Raw genomic sequence first — 8,719 nt, forward strand, 5'->3', positions numbered from 1 at the left:
CAACATGTCAAAGAGGAATTGTGTTTCTGGAAATGTTTACAGATTATTTAAATATGATAACAGTCTTGAGTCAATAAGTATTCAACCCCTTTGTTCTAGCAAGATTATATAAGTTCAGGAGTAAAAAATTGCTTAACAAGTCACATAATAAGTTGCCTGGACTATTTCTGTGTGAGATAATAGTGTTTAACATGATTTCTGAATGACTACTTCAACTCTGTACCACACACATACAGATAATTGTAAGGTCCCTCAGTGGAGCAGTTCATTTCAAACACAGATTCAACCACAAAGAACAGGGAGGTTTTCCAATTCCAAGATGGGTAAAAATAAAATAATATGCAGACATTGAATATCCCTTTAAGCAGTTATTAATTACACTTTGGATGATGTATCAATATGCTAAGTCACTACAAATACATAACTAATTTGCTGGAGAGGAAGGAAACCTCTCAAGGATTTCACCATGAAGCCAATGGTGACTTTAAAACAGTTGCAGAGTTTAATGGCTGTGATAGGAGAAAACTGAGGATGGATCAACAAATTGTAGTACTCCACAATAATAAGGAATTGACAGAGTGAAAATAAGGAAGACCTTATGGAAAAATGTTCCAAAACATGCATCCTGTTTGCAACAAGGCACTAAAGTAACACTACAAAAAATGTGGCAAAGAAATTAACTTTTTGTCCTGAAAAGTGTTTTGTTTGTGGAAAATCCAATACAACACATTACTGAGTACCACTCTCCATATAGTGATGGCTGCATCATGTTATGGGGATGTTTGTAATCGCTAAGTAATGTCACGCCTGCTCCCGCTCCGCCTCCCTGGCGCTTGAAGGCGCCAGGCTCCCCAGCATCACTCACTCCTGCCACCATCATTATGCACACCTGCCTTTCCCCCGTCACCGCATCAGCGATTATTGGACTCACCTGGACTCAAGCACCTCTGTCATTAGCTCCCCTATATCTGTCTGGTTTCCCGCTCTGTTCCTTGCTTCTGCATTATTTGTTGTTTGTCGTTGTTTACCCGTGTGCTGACGCTGGTCCTGTTTTGATACCTGTCTGTTCTGGAATAAATGTTGACTCCCTGTACCTGCTTCTCATCTCCAGCGTCGGTCCTAACAAGTAATGGGGATTTTGTTCAGGCTAAACAAGAAACGTAATGGAGCTAAGCACAGGCAAAATCATGGTTCAGTCTGCTTTCCACCAGACACCGGGAGATGAATTCACCATTCAGCAGGACAATAACCTAAACACGAGTCCAAATCTACATGGGAGTTGCTTACCATGAACACAGTAAATGTTCCTGAGTCGCCAAGTTATAGTTTTGACTTAAATCTTCTTGAAAACCTATGGCAAGACCTGAAAATGGTTGACAGAGCTTGAAGAATTTTGAAAAGAATAATGGGAAAATGTTGCACAATCCAGGTGTGGAAAGCTCTTAGAGACTTACCCAGAAAGATGCGCATTGCTGCCAAAGGTGCTTCTACAAAGTATTGACTCAGGGGTGTGCATACATATGTAAATGTGATATTCCTGTATACATTTACAAAACCTTCAAAAAACATGTTTTCACTTTGTTATTAAGTGCTATAGTGTGTAGATTGGTGAGATTTAAAAAAAAATCTAATCAATTTTGAATTCAGCCTGTAAGACAACAAAATGTAAAATAAGTCAAGGGGTATGAATACCTTCTGAAGGCACTATATGCTTACCTGACCCTAGAGACGTGGGTTAATACGACAAGACTTCAATCAGCGCACAGCTGAGAGAGCATTTGTAATGTAGTGGTTTAAGGTCACAGGGTTTACACTTTAAAATCAACATACTACTGTTGTGCAATAACTACAATGATGTGTGCTTGTGCACATTTTTTTATCTGTGTGTTAATGGATGTATGTTTCTTGTGTGAGTGTGCATTTATGTGTGTTTGCATGTACTGTGTGTGTGTTTGGGGGGGGGGGTGAGAATGTGTGCTAATGTGAGTATGTGTGTGCGTAAACATGACATATCCGTGCATTCGTGTATGTGTGTGTGTGTGTGTGTCTGTGCGATTGTGTCTGCGCATACGTGCGTGAAACAATACAACCCTTCTGAATAGGACCGCGCTAATTTAAAATGTTTTTGAATTTAAACAATACAGTGATCCCCTGACTTTCATGTTATCACATTGGCAGTTATGAGTAATTGCACCCTGCAGCATTCCCTACCCCTGGACCACTTTTAATTATGTTACAAAGCGTACTGTTCTTCTGAATTAATGTCAGCACTAGAGTCTTGCATTATTGGACTCACTTGTGTATTTACAGGGCTTTTTCTTTTGAATGATGAAAATATGTCTGTAAATATGTCTGTTTTTGTTGGATTGTTGTAACCTAGGGGCATGCACTGTGGTAGGAGTATTTGCAGATTTCAGGGTAGGATTAGTGAATTGTAATATATAATGCAATATTTGGAAGAGTTATGAATTGTAGATTAAAGTCTGTATTTATTTTTGGTGGAGAGACGCCACTTTTGTCAACAATGTTAGGCTACCCCACTCTACAGACTAGACTTGGGTTCAAATACTATTTTAAATAATTTAAAATACTTTATATGTGCTTGATTGAGCTTGCCTGACTTAATGGACCAATAGCTTAATGGACCAATAAATTAAATAAAGAATGATAGTAAAAAGCTTAAATAAAAATTTGATTCATCATTCATTGAATCAGGTGGCTCATTCTTTACAAAACCCACTGATATTGCCACTTACTTGAATTATTTTGTCATTGGCAAGATTAGCAAATTTAGGCATGACATACCAGCAATAAATGCTGAAAATACACATCTGACTGATCAAATTATGAAAGATAAGCAATGTAATTTTGAATTCTATTTGCCATCTGACTGATCAAATTATGAAAGATAAGCAATGTAATTTTGAATTCCGTAAAGTGAGTGTGGAAGAGGTGGAAAAAAAATGGTTGTCTATTAACAATGACAAGCCACCGGGGTCTGACAATTTGGATGGAAAATTACTGAGGATAATAAAGGACGATATTGTCACTCCTATTTGCCATATCTTCAATCTAAGCATAGTAGAAAGTGTGCGCCCTCAGTCTTGGAGGGATGGAAAAGTCTTTCCGCTACCCAAGAATAGTAAAGCCCCCTTTCCTGGCTCAATTAGCCGACCAATCAGCCTGTTTCAAACGCATACTACACTTTTGAAAAAAAATGTGTTTGACCAGATACAATGCTATTGTACTGTAAAAAAATTGACAGGCTATCAGCACGCTTATAGGGAAGGACATTCAACAAGCATGGCACATTGTGGGAGCTGTTTTGTTAGTCTGCAGATTTGTTATGGCTTTACACCCCTTGCTGTATTGTGGAAAAAGAGGGTGTTCTTTAACGGAAGCCTGTCCAACATAATCCCAGTAGAATCAGGAATTCCCCAGGGCAGCTGTCTAGGCCCCTTACTTTTTTCAAACTTTACTAGTGACATGACACTGGCCTTCAGTAAAGCCAGAGTCTCTATGTCTGCGGATGACAACACTATACATGTCAGTTACAACAGCGAGTCAAATCACTGCAACAATTAAAAATGAGCTGCAGTTAGTTTCAGAATGGGTGGCAAGGAATAAGTTAGTCCTAAATATTTTAAAAACTAAAAGCATTGTATTTGGGACAAATCATTAACTAAACCCTAAATCTCCACTAAATCTTGCAATAAATAATATGGAAAGTTGAGGTGAGTAAACTGCTTGGAGTAACCCAGGATTGTAAACTGTCATGGTCAAAACATGTTGATACAACAGTATGTAAGATGGGAAGAAGTCAGACTCTAGTTTTGTTGTACAAGGACTAATGTTCAGTCATGTTGTCAGGTGCCACAAAGAGGGACCTCAGATAACTACAAATCTGTCACGCCCTGGCTATAGAGAGGATTTGATTCTCTATTTTGTGTAGGCCAGGGTGTGACTAGTAAGCTTCACGGTCGTTTCTTTGTTTTTTTGGCGACATTTCAGGCTTTTACTCTGAAAAATTAGGGAGATACAGCACTTTCAATGAGTGGACAGTGGAAATTTCTGGACATGAGTCCAGCGTGTGATCGAGAGTGCGCCTTTCTTGTTTCTCCTTTTCTATTGACATATTATTGGTTATTTATGACAAAAACAACCTGAGGATTGATTTTAAACATCGTTTGACATGTTTCTACGAACATTTATTGTACTTTTTTGACTTTTCACCTGGATGTTGAGAGTGCGCAATGTGCCTTTGGATTACTGAACTAAATGCACCAACAAAAGTTTTTTGGACATAAAGAGGGACATTATCGATCAAAACAAACATTTATTGTCTAACATGGAGACCTGGGAGTGCCACCAGATGAAGATCATCAAAGGTAAGTGATTAATTTTATCGCTATTTCTGACTTTTGTCACTTCTCCTTGGTTGGAAAATGGCTGTATGGTTTTCTGTGGCTAGGCTCTGACCTAATATAATCACACGGTGTGTTTAATAAGATGTTTATCTTTAATCCCACGTATAAAATGTGTATTTTTCATTAATGTTTATGATGAGTATTTCTGTAATTTGATGTGGCTCTGAAATTTCACCAGATGTTTGTTTGAGACAATGATTACTGTACATAACACGCCAATTTCAACCGAGGTTTTTGGACATAAAGATGAACTTTTTCGAACAAAACACACATTTATTGTGTAATATGAAGTCCTGTGAGTGCCATCTGATGAAGATCATCAAAAGTTAGTGGTTAATTTAATCGATATTTCTGACTTTTGTGAGCCCTCTCCTTGGCTGGAAAATTGCTGTTTGGTTTTCTGTGAATAGGCGCTGACCTAACATAATAGCATGGTGTGCTTTCACAGTAAAGCCTTTTTGAAATTGGGACACTGTGTTTGGATTTACAAGAAGTTTATCTTTAAAATGGTGTATAATACTTGTATGTTTGCGAAATTTTCATTATGGGATTTCTGTTGTTTTGAATTAGGCGCCCTGCAATTTCACTGGCTGTTGTCGAAGTGGGACGATACCGTCCCACTGGTACCAGAGAGGTTAGACACTCACACACACAAAGCACACAAAGCACACAAACACATGCATATTGATGCCACACACACTCTCACAGACACTCTTTCACATTCTTCACATACGCTGCTGCTACTCTATCCTGATTGCCTAAGTCACGTTTACCCCTACCTGCACGTACATTACCTCAAATACCTCGTACCCCTGCACATTGGCAGGAGCTACACACAACTTTAAGACATCACTGGCATCTTGGGACCTTACTGTATACTCCATCTCAGTAGCTTTGGGAAATACACAAGGCAAGATTCAGTGAGTGGGTGAAGTAGGCTTGAGGAGACCTGCAGGTTGGCAATACTAACTCTATATGTTGTACCCTCCAGTGGTGGCCAGGCTGTCCTGCAATGTCCTGGTTGTAACATCCGGCTTTACAAATACATCTCTTGATCACTTCCAACCAGTCACATTTTTACCCCACTGAACAAAAATATAAATGCAACATGTGAAGTGTTGGTCCCATGTTTCATGATCTGAAATAAAAGATCCTAGGAATGTTCCATACACACAAAAAGCTACCTTATCTCAAATTTTGTGCACAAGTTTTTTTACATTCCTTTTAGTGAGCATTTGTTTTTGGAAATATTAGGGATCCCCATTAGCTGCTGCAAAGGCAGCAGCTACTCTCCTTGGGGTCCAAACACATTTAGGAATTTACATGACATAGAAAACAAAGTTTAAAACAGTGCATCACTTAACATTATTACACCACTATGTCATGACTGTCTTGATCAGGTCAGGTTACAGGAGATCACGACCCTACAGATTATCTCTCAACCCCAACATAGGAGGAGAGATCTGTGGGTCTGAAGACGTGGGGGGATTTATGGCCGCTCACGCCCCTGGTAAATCTCAGGCCACAGACAGTCTGCCCTTGACCAGCACAAAAACATCCTGTGGCGTTCTGCATTAGCATCGAATAGTGCCCATGATATGCAACTTTTCAGGGAAGTTAGGAACAAATATACACAGGCAGTTAGAAAAGCTAAGGCAAGCTTTTTCAAACAGAAATTTGCATCCTGTAGTACTGACTCAAAAAAGTTCTGGGACACTGTAAAGTCCATGGAGAATAAGAGCACCTCTTCCCAGCTGCCCACTGCTCTGAGGCTAGGAAACATTGTCACCACCGATAAATCCGCTATAATTGAGAATTTCAATAAGCAACTCTCTACGGCTGGCCATGCTTTCCACACCTAGCCTCCATCTCCTATCGAATCGTGGTATCTAAAGGGTTTCATTCCTATGCTGTGAGCTCTGAGCTACAGAGCTGTCTGTCCTCAGAAGACCCCTTCCAGAGAAAGGGGTGAGGTAACAGACTCCTAAGCCACAAAGGACACTGACACCGGGAGGACGAGCAGGGAGGTGCGCAGGAGAAGTGCATCATCGAACAGTGGATCGGTCCACGCAGAGAATCCCCGGAGATCACCCCCCACGTAATTACATCATTATATTCGGACCCATAATAGCGGCAGTTTGAGGCAAGGCTAGGGTTAGAATAGCATAGCTGACAAATTTACCCAAATGTACATTTCTCGTGTACTTCGTTTTCTCTCTCTTTTGAAATTCCCATTGTGGGTAACATGCACCATAGTGTGTTGGCCCGTTATACTAAGTTCTAATCAATAGCCTATAATGTGTTTTGTCTATGTGTATCTTTTATCATCATTTTAGCTTTTTAGTAAATAAATATTCAATTAAGACTGGTGTCGTACGAATTCATTAGAGGGACCCGGGTCCGTGCAGATTCAAGGGCTATACGACGTTCAGATTATGAGACTGATAGAGGCAACTGGTTAATTAGCGACTGTTGTGAAATCGATATTCTGATATTCTTTGAGTTAATTTGGGAAATAGAAACTCAATAAAAACTCATTTTCCCATGGTGCCCCAGGTTAATGAGTTAATAATTGCTTGATTCAGTTAATCACGTAATTAGAAACTTGTAATCATTCAATGAGCAACAGTCGTTACGACAACTACATACAGTACATTCGGAAAGTATTCAGACCCCTTGACCTTTTCCACATTTTGTTACTTTACAGACTTATTTTACAATGGATTAAGAAAAAAATCCCCATACATCTACACACAATATGAAATAATGACAAAGCAAAAACAGTTTAAGTTTTACACAAAATGTACATCAATGTAAGTATAAAGATTTGAACATATCCCAACCACCCTCCGCAAAAATAGTTTTTGACATGTTTTGCAAATATTTAAGAAAGACATTTACGTAAGTATTCAGACCCTTTACTCAGAACTTAGTTGAAGCACCTTTGACAGAGATTACAGCCTCAATTCTTCTTGGGAATGATACTACACCTTGGCACACCTGTATTTGGGGAGTTTCTCCCATTCTTCTCTGCAGATCCTCTCAAGATCTGTCAGGCTGGATGGGGACTGTCGGCTACACAGCTATTTTCAGGTCTCTCTGGAGATGTTCAATCGGGTTCAAGTCCGGGCTCTGGCTGGGCCAATCAAAAACATTCAGAGACTTGTCCTAAAGCCACTCCTGTGTTGTCTTGTCTGTGTGCTTAGGTTCATTGTCTTGTTGGAAGGTGAACATTCACCCCAGTCTAATGTCCTGAGTGCCCTGGAACAGATTTTCATATAGGACCTCTATGTACTTTGCTCCGTTCATCTTTCCCTCAACCTTGAATAGTTTCCCAATCAACCGCCTCTGAAAAACATCCACACAGCATGATGCTGCCATCACCATGCTTCACCATAGGGATGGTGCCAGGTTTCCTCCAGTGTCCAGTCTTGGTTTCATCAGACCAGAGAATCTTGTTTCTCATTGTCTGAGAGTCTTTTAGATTTCTTTTGGCAAACTTCAAGCGGGCTGTCAGGTGCCTTTTAGTGAGGAGTGGCTTCTGTCTGGCCAATATACCATAAAGGCCATATTGGTAGAGTGCTGCAGAGATGGTTGTCCTTCTGGAAGGTTCTCCCATCTCCACAAAGGAACTCTGAAGCTCTGTCAGATTGACCATTGGGTTCTTGGTCACTTCCCTGACCAAGACCCTTCTCCCCCGATTGCTCAGTTTGGCCAAGAGTGTCACGGGTGTTGTTGGAAGTAGACCAAAGTGCAGCGTGGTGAGCGTACATTTGATTTATTTTTAAATGTCGCCAACAAAACAACAAACAAAAGAAAGAAACAACAGTGAAGCATACAGGGCTAAGTGTCACAAACAAAGTTAACTACCCACACTGAAAGGAGGGAAAAAGGGCCACCTAAGTATGATTCCCAATCAGAGACAACGATAGACAGCTGTCCCTGATTGAGAACCATACCCGGCCAAAGTATAGAAATAAAGAAATCTAGAAAACAAAAAATAGAATGCCCACCCCACATCACACCCTGACCTAACCAAATAGAGAAATAAAACGGCTCTCTAAGGTAAGGGCGTGACAAGGAGGCCAGCTCTAGGAAGAGTCTTGGTGGTTCCAAACTTCTTCCATTTAAGAATGATGAAGACCACTGTGTTCTTGGGGACCTTCAATGCTGCAGACATTTTTTTGCACCCTTCACTCTATCTGTGCCTCGACACAATCCTGTCTCAGAGCTCTACGGACAATTCCTTCAACCTGGCTTGGTTTTTGCTCTAACATGCACTGTCAACTGTG

Source organism: Oncorhynchus gorbuscha, linkage group LG19 (assembly GCF_021184085.1).
Source record: "Oncorhynchus gorbuscha isolate QuinsamMale2020 ecotype Even-year linkage group LG19, OgorEven_v1.0, whole genome shotgun sequence".
Lineage (NCBI taxonomy): Eukaryota > Metazoa > Chordata > Actinopteri > Salmoniformes > Salmonidae > Oncorhynchus > Oncorhynchus gorbuscha.